General features: G+C 34.9%; 1 long non-coding RNA gene across 1 annotated transcript in view; it reads right to left on the bottom strand.

Annotated features, from left to right (window-relative positions):
• Positions 1 to 4,513: 4,513 nt before the first annotated feature.
• The window catches only part of LOC113237784, a 30,692-nt gene continuing 20,149 nt past the window's right edge, over positions 4,514 to 15,056 (bottom strand). The window contains exons 2-4 of the long non-coding RNA XR_003311064.1: positions 11,227 to 11,344; positions 5,817 to 5,953; positions 4,514 to 4,821 (exon numbers count right to left, since the gene is read on the bottom strand). This is a non-coding gene — a long non-coding RNA (uncharacterized LOC113237784). The remainder of the gene's footprint in view (positions 4,822 to 5,816; positions 5,954 to 11,226; positions 11,345 to 15,056) is intronic.

Raw genomic sequence — 15,056 nt, 5'->3', positions numbered from 1 at the left:
CCCTCAGATCTTTCCGATTTAAAATTCTGAGTGGCACTGTAATTTCTTGAACAGGTAGGCGTACCTACTTAGAATAATAACGCATAGAAACCTAGCCCGCACACGCTAAGTGAGGCAAGTTAGAGGGTTCCAAACGCGTCCCAGGAGCGCGCGGGCTGTTAGTGCTCAAGGTCATATTGCACCGCGAACAGCTCCAAAATTTTTTGCTAAAAATGACGAAATGTGCGGTAAATGGGTGTAAAAATACAACAGACAAACATAAAATAGACACTAACATCGCATTCCACAAGTAAGTAATGCGTTTCAACTCATATTTTTATGTAAATATTCACTAAAACAGAAAAATAATTTCGCGGCAACAAGATACGAAAGTGTTGCAAAGTAACGAATTTTTTTTCTCCCCATTTTGCTATTCTGTATCAAAATAATTATATTACGTAAATTTTAGTGGTGCCTGTAATTTCGATTTATTTGCGCATTTTGAACTAATATTTACTCGAATAAACATTAAATGTTTTCGTTAACTCCTGTAAGTGATTGGGACACTTAATTATTTTATAATACTTTTAACGGCTCTGCGTTCATGCTTTATAGAATAATTATTTATATTAATTTTATTTGAATTGGAGCACATATTGCAACAAATTTACAGTATATATTTGTTTCTACTATAGTGTTGGCACCACCAGTACAACTTTGATAGCTTATTATATGTCTTTCTTTTCGTAACTCAAGCGAAATATTTTATATTAAAATATTTTATTTTCTTAAAAGGGGAGCATTCTTAAGCGATTTTTTAATCTATTTTAACAGTTATTTTCTTTAATGTTTGCTTATGGCATTTTCGGTTTTAGGTTTCGAATATGGCACTTATTTCTAAATCCAAGATGGCGGGCGCGATTTTTCGAATAATGGCAAGTTGGGTATCGTTTTCGAGATGTTTGGGAATGTTCAATACAAATATGGGACTCATTTCTAAATCCAAGATGGCAAACACGACAGTTCAAACAAAAGCAATATTCGTAATGAGCACCCCCAAATACCAAGAAAACGATACCCAACTTGCCATTATTTGAAAAATCGTGCCCGCCATCTTGGATTTACAAATAGTGCCATATTCACATTGAGCATCCCCAAATACCTCGAAAATGATACCCACATAGCATTTTTTTGAAAAAATCGTGCCCGCCATCTTGGATTTACAAATGAGTGCCATATTCGTAATGAGCACCCCCAAGTACCTCGAAAATGATACCCATATTGCATTTATTTGAAAACTCGTGTCCGCCATCTTGGATTTAGAAATGAGTGCCATATTCGTAATGAGCATCCCCAAATACCTCGAAAAGGATACCCATATAGCATATTTTGAAAAATCGTGTCCGCCATCTTGGATTTACAAATAAGTGCTTCATTCGTTTTTCATCGACAAAACCGAGCATATCTGTAGGCACCTGATCGACAATGTCGGGCAAATCTGTAGGCACCTTTAACTTAATGATGAGTTAAGCAAGATACAATTTCCCCACTTTTGAGGGAAATGTTATTCCATGGCATCATTATTTGTATATTTGTGTGCGTGCCGACGAGCGTAGTTACAAGTTGCTTACGCCTACATGATTTGGTTTTTGCCTCACTTGTGACAGTTCGTTTGATATGAAACTATCATTCTATGCGTTATTATTCTAAGCGTACCTATCGCTTACCAACAGGCAGCACGACTTACCCGTCAAGTATCATAAAAAAGATAGAAGTGGTTAATTCAGTGACGTGACTTGACAGCGTTGATAAAGAAAGCCAAGTGCTTTATTCAAATAAGTACGATCTATTGGCACGCATAAAAACTTTCTCGTTCATTAATTGTGACTTATTTATTGTGTGACTTTGACCAGATATGTAGCACACTAAGAACTTCCACGCAAAACCGCTAGATGGCGTCCTATGTCGTAGTTTCTTAATGAGCTGCGTAGTTCATCCACGTAGGAACAGATGGCGTGAAGTCTAGTTTCTTGTCAAACTATCAGGTTAATTATTTAATTATATTTGTCTAGAGGCGTAAAAAATCTAATTTTATTTATGGACGGAATTGTAAAACAAAAATGTTTCGTTTCGATCTATTATTTTAATAGAAATCAGTGACTTTTAGGTATAACCTATAGTTGTAACCTACTAAGTGTCTACATATTTACAAACACCCTGACGTAGATAGTTCACTTAGTACATAATTGTGTAGTGATATGAATAAGCCTCTAAATAAATATAAGGGTTTGTGGAGTACGTGAATTTCAAAGCATTTCCAATTTTAACATGTTCAATATTAACTGTGCACTCATTCTTTATGAACCACCCGTACTTAAATGCAGAGACAAAGATAAGTTTGGTAGAGTCTTGAAGGGTGAGGGGGCAATTTTGAGGGTAGGTATGTGTTTGAGAGGACCATTACCATTTCATTTGAATAAGAAATTAGTTTGTTATTTATAGTTGTAAGTAATAGACATAAGTTAAAGAAAAAAATCAGCTAAACTAATTTTCTTATTCACTTAAAAAAGGCAGAGTAAATTAAAAAAAAGTTATCGTTAACAGTTCTTCTCTACCTACTTTAATAACAGGAACTATTTTCTATCTAAACCCAAATTAATTTAGATAAAGTTCAGCAAGTTTACTCAAACGGATTTTTTATGATTCTGTATCATAATAATTTTATGGTAAGTAATCTTTTATTTGATCCGCAACTTTTTTAATTTATTATACTTAGTCATACTTACACATTATCACGTCCATCTCCTGCTGGGGTAGGAGGAAACTCTGGACTTCCACCCGCTACGCCCCAAATGCACCTCTTTCGCTTAATGATGCATGAATCGTACATAGGCACTCTATTCTATCTATTCTTATTTTTGCTATAATGTTGAATAGAGTAAGTTTTTAATTGCTAATGTCTATTACATTTCTGTGCACTAGTTAGTGATGATACAAGCATGTCAGGCAGAGGTGACCAACTAAATGGGGACAGGGGTAATTAATAAAACACATAATCAATTAATTTAAATAATTTATTACTTAGGAATGTAAACTCTCAACCTTTTCTACGTTCAAATGACCAGCAAGAGGATTTACTCCTGAAACTGGCCGACAGGTTGAAAAAAAACATCTCGGACTATAGTCGGAGGCGAGGTCTTGGTACCAGGCTTCGACTATGAAGTCGACCTTTTGAGTCGAACCCCAGTCCATAGTAAAGTAATGGACGCGCCGGCGCTAGCTCATGTAGCGCCCGGGTGCAATCAATACCCTGGCGCCCTCTGGTAGACACACGATCAAAATGGAATGAATACTTACAGTTTTATTTTCCTCAGTGATCGGAAATTTGGGTGCAAATGGAGCAAAGTAGGCATCGTGAGTGGTGTGCGCCATACACTCTGCACCATAGGTACGGCGCTGCACACACATTGCTAAATGTATTAGTACGGCCATACAAAGTAGGTACTACGCATGTTACTGGCAAATATGAAATAAAATAGTAAACATGCTAGTGTTTTGGGCACCCTGCTGCGGGACACTAGGTACATATTTGATTTTTAATATCCTAGAAGCTAAACTTTATGTCTTTTTAATAATAAACTGTTTACATCTACCTATTTAGTAACATAAAATTATTAAAAAGTAAATCAAAAAGAATCAATAAAAATACACTTTATCATAGGAATTTATGTTGAAAATAATTACTGCTCATAAGTTCTACATCGAATAAAATTTAATTTTTTTTTATTGTTCTTATGTTTCGTTTCGTCAGTAACCACGCCTTAATATTGTTAGTTTTTATGGCATTTGACGTGGATTGAGAACATTAGTTGTAAAATGAAACGTTAAAAGCATTGTAAGTCAATGGTTAAAAGAGTGAAATTTAATAAGCTCTGCTTAAATGTAGCAAAATTGATTACTTACAGTTAGCTTTACTATGCTTAGAAAGTAAATAGATGTTATTGCGAATTTTAGTACGCCGACTTGATAAAATTATATTGATTTCTATTTGGCATAAATAATTCGCATTTAATTGTATTAAGAAGGACTAACTTCCTTTGTTATTTAATATTAATATTAATAGAGAAATATAATGTTAACAGTTTATTAATATTTTTCTTGGTTTCAATTAAGCGTAGCAAGTATCCTGTTACAGAACTATTTTTTGCTTGCAGGTTTTTGATTATGAGTATTAAACGGATGGAGACATCCACTCCACAACGCTACAGACACCTGCGAGATAATATTTTATTGTTTTCAGTGAAAAATAAATGAGCTCTTAGGTGTAATAGTTAAGTACTATTTATCTGATTTGTTTTATAACGCAATTATAAATAAATTAATAAAGTTATTAGTTAAATTGTTTTTTTATGTACATGTTTTCATGATTACATTACGTAATAAATTCAAGTTTCGCTAACTCTTTGTAAATTGACAATTTGTTGTAATACAAAATCGCTTACGTTATACGTAAGCGATGTTGTATTACTTAGGTGTGCGTCCGTCCATAACAAAAGTTTCTAATATTGATTACTTCCCCCTAAAAGTCATCTAATTTCGCGGCAACTTCATACACCCTCCGGAAGCCACCCCACCCGCGCAGCATCCGCCATATTGAAACTCATGCTAGAAAGAGATGTGTGTACAAGATGGCCGCTGTACTCAAAAGAGATGGAAGGTTTGGGGTGCTATTTCGAATGTAAAGCAGGAACAAAGAGAGGGTGGGTGTCAGTGAAATCTTGAAACATTTGGTCCCTTCACGGAATTGCTTTCCGCTACAGTTTATCGAACTCATCAGGTGCACTGGAATGAGAAAAATATAAAATTAAATTAGACTACATTTCAGTATGCAAATACAAAATTGATTAAGACGCTTCCTAATCATATGTGTAATTAAAAATAGATTTTTTACATTCATTGGTAGACTGAAGTGTAAGTACCTAGTTAATTCAACACTAGCACCAATAGGTTAATACATAATTCTTTACATTTACATATTTAGCTTGTAATAGATGATTGCAAAAAAACAACCGTCTTGTTTTGATAATTGGTATTTTGTTTGCGAAATGTAAAAAGTAATCGAGATGTTTGATTTAAAAATACATAGTTATTTATTTAGAATTAATTTCACAGCTACTAATCAAAATTGTAAAATAAATCAATAAATCACAAATTAGTGGCGTCATTGCGTATACTCGTGCGCGTTTCCTACACTTAAAGTTTTTACTTATAATAATTATGTATAGAACCATTGACTTACAATAGAACGCATGAAGTTTTCTTTACAATCCAATCATCTCTATCTGGTTCACTTGTATTTTCCAAAAGTGACATTATGTGCTAATGACGCTTTGTTCTTTTCAGAGAATAATTTTTAAACAAAACTAATGATACATCTGAGACATAACCATTTGAATTGTTTACGAGTACAAACGTTAAGAGCAAACTGTATTTTTGTCTGTAACTTATATCGACACCCATGAACTGTTTTTATTGTTATAATCGATAAAAAAATCATTAGTAGAAGACCACTTGTTTCACCATCATGATATTTAATTATTTTTTATGACATTATTACCACTAGTATAATTATTAAACATAGATCGATAAACACTTAGAAAAATTCACTTTGATCCGATTGGATTCGAACCAACGTCTCCCAGCAAATCGTGTCAGACGCTGTGATGACTAAGTCACGGAACGAACCAACGGACCTCAAGAATTTCTCCAAGCGCCATCTGTGAGAAATCTATGAACCTTTTGGTTCATATTTTTTGGTAAGTATTAACGGCATATACCTGAATGCTTGCAATCGTGGCGAAAGGATTTGCTAATGGGCGTCAGGTACTCGCCGATTGTTGCCCTGTTGTTGTTGCGATTGTGCCATCGTCATTGAAACTCCTTTTGTGGGGGTGCACGACGTATCATTCCTTTCCTGAGAAGAAGACATATTTTTTATTTTTATAACTATGTTTACGTGAAAAGCTAGTTTTGGTGAATAATAATATGAATAAACAGATCGATAGGGCATAAAAATTTGACCTTAAATCTATAAAGAATAACAAAAACGAATTTTTGGTACAATTTATTTTTAGGTATCCTTTCTTCGTCGAGGTACCTTTAGAAATAGTTATCCTGCGTGCTTCTTTATTACGTTTGCCAACTATTTCGTTCGATTTACACACACTAGCTTCGAGCAAATCATGTATTTTACCGCACCCCCAAGGAAAAGCGAAAGCACTCAAGTGAAATTTCCTTTAGGTTTATTGCCCTCGTTATCGGGAGCGTTACTTTTCCGTCATCGGATCGCATTAGGGTGCGCGGGGTATTGTTAACTATGGAATTTATTATGGTGGGTCGTAAATACGTCAAGCTTTTACAGGTATGCCTAACTATGCCTGCAGGCAGCTTGATTCGTGGGTAAGTACTTAGATTAAGAGGATAATTTATATATGTATAATGATTATAAATTCTACGCATGTATTCATAGTTTATTCATATATACCTACATGTAATTAATACATATATTATGTAGCGAAATAGCAATAGAGTACTGAAAAAACTGGGTCAAAGTTTTAAAACTTGTACTCGTTAAAAGTTGGTAGTATTTTTTGGTTTCAGTAAATAAGTACGTTCGTTACGTAAGTTCCTATCAAGAAGCGAAAGAGGTAACCCTTATAGTGTTACAGCGTGGGCAAAGTTGAATACAAGTACATGCAAATAAGGTAGTAACAGAGTAAGAGATGTCGAGACAGGATCCTGAGAAAAACAAACATTGTTGAAACTGCCTCCGTGGCCGAAAGGTTACCATGCCGGACTGCCACGCAGAGGTACCAGGTTCGATTCCCGGGCCGGAGAAATATTTGAATGGCCTGCATTTATTTCTCTAGTGAGCTTGGGTGTAATTTGTGGTTGTTTACGTGTGTCCATAGCACCCGCGCCACATGGTTTTCCTAGAGCGGGGTTATGGTGAGGGTGTTCGTTACTATATTAGTGTGTGCGATACAATATAATACATTGTTAATAAAAATACATTGATAGTATTTACATGCTAAAGAGTAAAAGATCTGTTTTTTTATCCGCCTGCGTGATCTCGTAGCGCAGTATGCTTTTAAAAGGTTCAAACAAATTAAATGAAATTTCTGCTCCATCGTCATCCTGACGCCCATCATTGTCATCCCATCTTTTTATCACCCTCTTTACTGGTTCCTGGCCACTTACATAAAGTGTTCTCGGATTCCTTTTTTCTTCCACTATTCTTTCAAAACTCTCAAAACGTGAGAATGTACTCATGCATCATCCTCACGTAAAACTCAAACTTCACGTGATTTACAGTTTTTAAATCATTTGATATACGTATATAGGCCCTCTTGGGCCTTTTCGTTTTTTATTTGTTAATAAACTTATGTGGACCGAGTCTTTTCTTTCTTTTCATTAACACCAGGCCACAACATTTACTACCCGAGGTACCTATATATTTAAACGAGATTGTCGTCTTTGTCATAAATAGCGTGTTTCTTTACTTCTCCCTCCAAAATTAATCAAATTCTTAACTATGGGTTCGAAAAGGGGCTCTGGTGAATACCGATTGCTTCCCCAGTGTTTACACTCATTCGAATGCTTCGGCACGTTTTTAATCAAACCCCTATAGTGTGCAAATAGTCTGTTTGTTTTATAAATGTCCTTTTCTATTTACGTTACAAATAAAAATCCTAGTATGTACGTACCTAGGTACAGAGGTACTCTTTTAAAGAAAACACGTGGGTTAAAACAAAAGTTTTCTAAGAAGAGCCATAACAGCGTAAAAAATGATAATGTACTATTTTTTAAGGACTATTTAAATAATTGTATCTTAAATTTATATCGTGATAAGCTACAAGCTTTTTCATTCATTTTTTATTCACGTAAACTTCAAGCAAATAATACATACGGAGTGCATAATGCCTCTCTCGATATCATGCAATTACTGTATTGTATTTGTATTGCCTTTTTATAGTATGTAGTTTTTATTTTTACCTTTAATAATTCCGATATATCTACCAAAGGGAGGTATTATACACTCTATGAATACCTATTACTTGAAGCTGTGCTGTTCACAAGACTCGTTGGTTTGCTGTTCTAGCTAAAAATACTTACATTTAACCTTTGAGTTAAAGGTTTCATCATTTACCTATGTATGTAGGTGTAATAAATGCAAAGGCAATTTGGTACTTAAGATACAAGTAGGTATTTATAAATATACGAATACCTGTATACTTCTAATATTGCAAATATCTACTATATATGAATACAAAAATTAAGTATTCGTACCGGTTTTATTATATCTTTTTTAATGAAGTTGGCTCCTGTGGTCATAAAAACATGTTTAACTTGGCACTGATTGTTTTTTTTCTATCTGCTTAAAACGTGCACTATAATATAATGTGCGCACCGACCATATTTGTTTAAAACAATCACCGCACCCTTCAAAGCCGACAGAAATACAAATAATCACTCTACAATAGTCAATGCTCTATCGAGAAACCCAATTACACAAAAACAGCAGCTAATTTAAGAAACAAGTGCAGCTCTAAAACGTAACAATAAATCCAGCCACGTGTCACTAATTAAACCGTGAAATTAACTCCGTATAAGCCTAGTTCTATCTCAATGAATTTGCCTATTAAACATGCGGGCTCATTCGTGTTATGGCACGTACAATTAAGACTATAGCACATAGATTTATCGCCTATCCAGTCGTAACTGTCTTTGGAATTAGTCCGGTGAGAAAGGAGGATAGAAAACAAGTATATAACGCATTTATGCCCCGGTCGGACGTCATATTATCTCGTTCGCGACGGAAAAACAGTAATTGTAATATAAGTAGGGGAAAGTCTGTTAATATGGGTATAGGAAAAATCTAGTATCATTTGTTTTTTCAAACGCGTTTTAAATATATATTTTTCAGATTTTTACAAATGTTTATTGTATGAAATGAAACAACAATTCTTAGACTTTGTATTTATTAAGCATTAATCAACATAATTATTACAGACATCTAAAAAATCAACAAAATGTGAAATCCGAGCTTTGTCCCTACTTAGCCGACTGGTTCTGTAATTTGGACCACGGGGTCGCTAATTGGAATTCAATGGGTACTGAGTGTAAAAGAAATAGGTAAAAAATTACAATGAAACATAATATAACATACGTAATAATTTTATAAGTCTAATAAAATTATAATAATTATAAAATGAAATAATTTATTTTGCATTTAGCACATTCATTATCCTTGTCCTCTAGTCCAAGACTGCTATCTGAAACGTCCAAGACCATTTGAACATCTATTCATTTCACACTGTTGGTCCTTTTAACCAACAATATGACTATATTATAAAACCTAATCTAATACAATATAACCTATAAATGCCGCGAATAGTTTTATGTAATTTGATTGTAGATAAATTATACTTCTATGCTGCAAATTACGAACACTGTATGCTTACCTTTAAGTTAATACACTCTTAGTATCTGTGGAATTTACATTAAAAATAACAAAAAAAGATAAAACAAAACACACACGTTCAATGTCATAATAAAAACAACATGGTCAGTAGGCAATGAAGTTAGTCACATATCGCTGGGTTATGCCCATAAAGCAATTTAAAAAATACTTTTTGAGATATGAGGGTGGTCTGATTTAGTTGCCGGTCCATTATCCCATACCTTCCTCTATAAGGCTACAGACTTTGTCTTTCTCATTCATGCCTATAAGTGTTATTGGAAGGAAAACAAATTGTGATACTCAAACCGGGAAGCACGACTGTGGAAGGAAAATGTGTGTTGTTTATTTTTTATGAAAAAGCTTTGATGAAAAAATGAACTGTGCCGCTACCATGAGATTACAGTGACAGTTATCGCAAGCGTAAAATGTTTGTGCACAAAATGTTCGTTCTTCTTGTGACTAATAAGGGCGCAGTGTAATCGCGGTCGCTAGCGACAACTGTCACAGTAAACTCGTAGTAGAGGCACTGAAGTGATGAAGTTAAGCAGTTTTGATTAAAAAGACGAACTGTCGAAGCAGTGAGTTACGCAGAGTAGTGGAAGATGCCAATAACTTGTTATTGTAATGTGGCCGGTACGAGCAACAGATGATGGGGGACCTGCAGATCAATCGAAGCGCTGCAGGTTCTGTAAACTTTGTACTGAGCAATCCCCATATGAAACGGGCAAAAATGCTTTTTTTGTAAACCATAGTTTAGGATACGATGGAACTATTATATACAATTGTATAAAAGTTATTTAATAAATAAAGATAACAAAAATTTGACAAGCAGTGAGACCTGTTGAAAAGTAAATAACGGTCCTGGGATATGAGGCCTTAAGTCTCTTGTGCCGATGGTTGCAGTAGCTTTTCCTTCCTGTCAATCTGGAACACAATAGTGCTGTTATGTGCTAGACACCGAACGTGCGGTTGTACTTGTTCAGGCGTATTATGCAGACAGAAACCGCCCACTAGAAAAAAACATTTTGTTTTCTCCAAGTCAATGTTGAGAAAAAGCATCAATCAGTAAGAACTTTAATTTTCATTCTATCCTTTGACAGAAAGTGTTATAAATAGACAGTATACCTACATTGAACGTATGGAATAGTAAGTGTAAGGTAATGTAATGGCTATGTCGGTTCTCGGCAGCCGCCCTTTAACGGCGTCGTAATTGCGAGCTGAAATTAAGTGTTATTTTTATGGTGATTTCTCTACTACTACTTAGTTGCTTTAAGTAGGCGTAAAGCGTTTATTAATTGAAATAAGCGGTGTCATAAGTATATTTTTTATTACAAGGAGACAGTGAGCTTGTTAATTTTACGATTCGTATGTTAAGTTTTATGTCGTTTTAATTTCGCATATTAACGAGGGTACGTCCTATTTAAGAGTTTTATGTATATGAGAGTTTAAAAACGTTGGCTTGAATTTTAGATTATTATAAACACAAGGATATTTGAATTTTTGAATTTAGAGACATAAGTAGAAATACAGACGACGGGCGTGAAGAGCTGAAAATTTTATTCACTAAAACAAGATTTAAACACTAAAGTGAGATATTTAGTTGACATTCGGTTGGTTGTAGATATATAGAGCAAATTCTAAAAGGTTTCTTCAAATCCGAGTATTGTATTTTTAACAAAAATAAGCCTAAAAAGGTTGATAAATTTATGTCGACGGATACATACCCAAGCTGTAGGGGCTTAGCAAAGTTTATGGTGCACGTTTGTACGCATGTGCGAACTTAGCCCTGCCATAAAGCCTTCTGTCATAAATTACTGCAACTTTGTTCCTCTTACTCCAACACTGGAATATAAGAAATGTTTTATTATTTATTAGCAAACAGTTGTGTAGATAGCGAGAAATTTTAAAGTTAGTGGCAGCATAAATTGAGTCTTAGAGATTCTAAAATATACACTCAACTAAAATATTATACTTGTGCGTCTAATTGCTAGCAGAATAATTATTATATTACGTAGATTGCATATTGCTTACTATGTTATAATCAAGGTCAGGTAAAGTGCAGATGTCAGTGTGTACTGAATACATGAATGCACTTTACTACATCCCTTGATATACAACAAACGTTCTTCTGAACGACTTGCAAGGAAATAAAACCGCATCTATCTTAACAGCTAGACCGGAACGTACAACAATTCCGTGCTTACATCAAAGAAGAACATTATCCTTTCTTCCAGGCATCGTAAAACCTTATCTGGGAGAAAGCAAGGCGAGCGAGGAGCAATCTACATAGCGCTGATAATAGCATAACTAATGTATCTTGGACCGCCAACCTTCCGCTTATCTATACCCAAATCAGGGAGCGTAATGGAACTGGCGGATCAAATTTCTCTGGTCGCGATACAAGTAATCTTGGAAGAGCGCAGTGGGCGGTTTACGAGCGCGGGCGGAGAAGGCTTTTATATTTATTAAGTAAGTTGGGCTTTCGGCAGTATTAATCCACCTTTATGGAGGGTTCTAGGCGCCTCGCCTGCCGCTAGGCTTGCGTTTTGTAATGTTCCAGATTTAATTGAATTTGGCTGATTGTTGCGCATTAATGACAATCGTAATATCGTAACCTACTTACGTATTTAGCTCTACAAAGTTTTACAAGCTGTGGGGTATTTGTAAACTAACACGAATAAAAAAAACATCGTTTGAATGGATAAAATTAGAGTGTACTAATGGAACCTCCCCTTACGATGTACCATTCCTAAACAGTGCACCCTGGGTAACAATCGGCAAGAACCTTTTGCCGATTGGCAAATTCCTTTACCACGATGGCAAGTATAATAGAATATGCCAGCAAATACGATAAGAAGAAGAAAGACTAATTTTATTTTCATATATTAAGTCTCCTTACCTACCATATCGACCACTAGACCAAATAGGTCTACAAAGGTCATCAACGCTTGATTAAAAAACAAACAATTTATTTAACTAGGTAAAAGAAATATGATAATTGTAAATATGATAATAACAAACAAATGCGTGCGTGTGTGTGCGTGTGTGTGTGTGTGTGTGTGTGTGTGTGTGTGAGTGTGTTCGTTTCTAAGTGGGAGCACGAATTTATAAAAATAACAATGAATTGATTGTATTTGTAGAGAATCTTTTGTTTTATAGGAACAAATTTCTGTGTTATCGTATGTCACATTCATTAACTCCTGCTTTAATTTTCTTTTAACTTCGTGTAATGATAGGCCTCAAAATAGGCTGGTTGGTGAAAGCAGTAGGTAAGCTATCGTATCTTTATACATACATACAACTATCTACAATTCTAAATCTTATTTCAACATACGTAGTAAACTAGTCCCAAACCAATTCTCGTAGGTTAAACTAACTGTGTTCCCTTGACCCCCAGTGGTAGAAGCAATATATTCAGCGATTCCATTAGTTGCCGAGTGAACAGCCTTGTTTACGGCCTGCCCTGCACCCTGCACAGAGAACATGTATATTAGTGAATAAAGTCTCTCCTTGTTACTCAAGATTGAATTGTAGGTAGTTACAACGTTGGCGTGTCGTATCGGTGCAATCAAGTTTTGTCGCACAGTCAGCGTTGAAATCCGGAATTTTCAACTGACAACTATTTATATACCTATAGTGACTTACGATGATAGTGACCCATAGCAATAAGGACATCTTATCTAATTTAGTTATGTGTGTAACTTACGTTGTTATATGTATTAAGACAACGTGGATAAGAATTTATTCAACAAGTTATATAGGTCTCACACCCTGACAATACCTGTTATTTAACGTTTTTTTATAATAAATTTAAATTTAAAGAGCTTTACCGTGTTAGTAAAAGGCACTGTCGCTCCATAATGCTGCTTAATTTATACATTTAACCTAGTTTGAGCCTACTTAAATATATTTTGTACAGTATCTTAGCTTCGTTTGACGAAGGAACGGCCAATAGGTATACTGTTACGCCATCCAGTCTGTCGTATGTTGACCACACACACTGCCCAACTGTCTCCTGAGACTTTCACATTCACATTCTATCAAAACATGGTAAACGTCTTCAAAGACGTCGCAATCGCTACAATATGGAGTTGGTGTAAAGCCCGTTAAAAATGTGAACTTCTTTGAAGGAATGTGTCCAGAGCGCAGTCTCAGAGCCGTCACAACACTAAATCTGTTCAGCATACAGTTATCAATCCAAATTATTTTACATCTAAATAATATTCTTAATTATACATAAGAATTTTGTACAGTTAACTGTACTTTTGAAAGCTTCGGTTTATACATTGAATTTTGAAGTCTTAGTGTACATGAGTACATCTACGATAATGTACGGCCTTAGAGCCGCCGCGCGCCGCCCGCCGGCCCGGATGATATGTCGGCGGCGGCGACAGCCTTCACGCAAACGCAATACCATTTATAAAATTAGTTAATATTATATTCAGAATTTTACAATACAGGCATACATATCCTTTACGCCCTTTACTCATCGAGGTAGACAGAGACCAAAGCCTTTTATACAAGCATGCTTCAAAAATAGATAAGTTATCTACATACTCTCTTTAAATAGTTGAACTGTAATACAAATATTACAACGGGAACTTGCGAACTCTTTCTACGATTTTTGGTATCTACGTATTCACCAAAACAAGCACATATACAATTAGAGGTATATATTTCAGAGTAAGAGATACCCCCAAGGCAAAATTACCCATAAAATTTAACCATTCATATAAATGATAAATTTGTTCTCGAAATTTCTTATCTGGAATTCATTAAAATTCTTCGTTTTCAAAATTTTATGAGTGCAATGGCGACCATGCGTTATCTAATTTGGAAAACTTTTATCTTGAACAAGCTTTATAATTCCAACGGTTTTATAATATATTTATGCGACCAAACAGAGATCTGAATCATTGCATTTAATATGAAAGTTAGAAGTATATGAATTTACATTAACATGGCTTTGTATACAAGTTTGCAAGTTTGAGATAGCAAAACTAGTGAAGTAAACTGTAAATAATATAATAATAATGTGCTAGACAACCACAACCATTGTTCCCAAACTAGGTACCACATACCATGAGTACCAGAGCAACGGAATCCACCCTGGGGCTAGTGCCCCAGGTCTGGGTGTTCTAGGTAGTCCTAGAACACCCAGACTAGAATTAATTTAGAAAAGTTCATTTCCCAAAGTGGTCCTACTACTGAGATCGTCTTACAAGTACCTACCTATTCACATAAATATATCTAATGTGTAAAATTGAACAAAAAAAGGAAAATATATATTTTTTAATATTATGATATTCAATTATTTTTTATGAAATCACTCCACCAGTTTGTTATTATTGTTAATGCAAAGATATTATACTGAGAAAAATTCCTTCGATTTGACTGGATTCAAACCAGCGCCTTTAGCATATCGTGCATGTCCACAGACATATATTTAGATAGACACCGCAAGTGTACGTACTTCGCATGCCCAATGTAAGTGAAATACACTTAATTGCCGCTGCTACACTTTAGAACGCACTCAATCGTTATCGTAGATAAA

The sequence above is a fragment of the Hyposmocoma kahamanoa genome, unplaced genomic scaffold, assembly GCF_003589595.1.
Source record: "Hyposmocoma kahamanoa isolate Upper Pololo Valley unplaced genomic scaffold, ASM358959v1 94, whole genome shotgun sequence".
Taxonomy (NCBI): domain Eukaryota; kingdom Metazoa; phylum Arthropoda; class Insecta; order Lepidoptera; family Cosmopterigidae; genus Hyposmocoma; species Hyposmocoma kahamanoa.
This window is presented reverse-complemented; position numbering and strand designations above follow the sequence as displayed.